At 51.9% G+C, this 874-nt stretch overlaps 1 long non-coding RNA gene across 1 annotated transcript in view; it reads right to left on the reverse strand.

Moving 5' to 3' along the window:
• Positions 1-314: 314 nt before the first annotated feature.
• The window catches only part of LOC104465278, a 33,246-nt gene continuing 32,686 nt past the window's right edge, over positions 315-874 (reverse strand). Inside the window, exon 3 of the long non-coding RNA XR_727591.1 lies at positions 315-784. This is a non-coding gene — a long non-coding RNA (uncharacterized LOC104465278). The remainder of the gene's footprint in view (positions 785-874) is intronic.

Below are 874 nucleotides of genomic sequence, written 5' to 3' on the forward strand. Positions count from 1 at the left end.
TTTCCAGTTCTCTATTTGATGACCCATATTCTTGCATACTGGCTCAGACTGGAGCCTGTAAGCCAACAGCCTTGGAGGCAACACTTCTCCTTCTCCAGTAATCTGATGGCTTGGTTCAAGGAACACCTTCTAACATCAGGACCCAGCACTGAGCAGGGCCAGCTCCTTGGGGAAACTGTTTTATACCCCCAAAGCCATTCTCAACTCGATGGCAGTGGATTTGACCTACATTGAGGGAGGGTGGTTGATCCAGGCTGATGGAAAAGAACAGCCCTCACCCAGAGAGCCGACGAGTAATCTCAATCCAGAACTGTCTCACACAGCTGGACTGGTTTTATTATTTTGGTTGTGAGCTCTCCACAGCTCTGCTACAAAGGTTTCCAGTGCATCTTCCCTGAGGCTGCAGAGAGAATTTCCCATTGCTACATCACAGGAACGGCTGCCCACCCCCGGGGCACCTTACAAAATTGCTTCCTCCTCCTCCTCAACATGCTGATCACCTCTCCTCAGCCCCAGTCCTGTTGAAATACATGCCTCTGGGATCAAACACACAGCAGCAAGGCTCTCTCCTAGAAGAAATGCAGTCCCTTCTGCAGGTGGCAGTCAAAGTGTGACCGGCTGCAGATCTGTAGTGTCCCTGCCCTGACAGGCCCGTCTCTGGTCAGCCCTGCGCAGCGGCTGCGTCCCAGCTTCAAGAGATCGTGGAGAATTCCTTCAGCAGCAGTTCCTGGCTCAGTGTGTTGAAAGCAAGGTTCTTCCTCACGTTGATGCTGATGGAGCGAACCTGACAGAGACAAAACAAGATGCTTTAGCCAAGGGACTCTTCCTGGCTCCTCATGAGCATGGCAGCTTTGACAACGCTAAACCCCAGGTT

This window comes from Pterocles gutturalis, unplaced genomic scaffold, assembly GCF_000699245.1.
Source record: "Pterocles gutturalis isolate BGI_N339 unplaced genomic scaffold, ASM69924v1 scaffold4456, whole genome shotgun sequence".
Lineage (NCBI taxonomy): Eukaryota > Metazoa > Chordata > Aves > Pterocliformes > Pteroclidae > Pterocles > Pterocles gutturalis.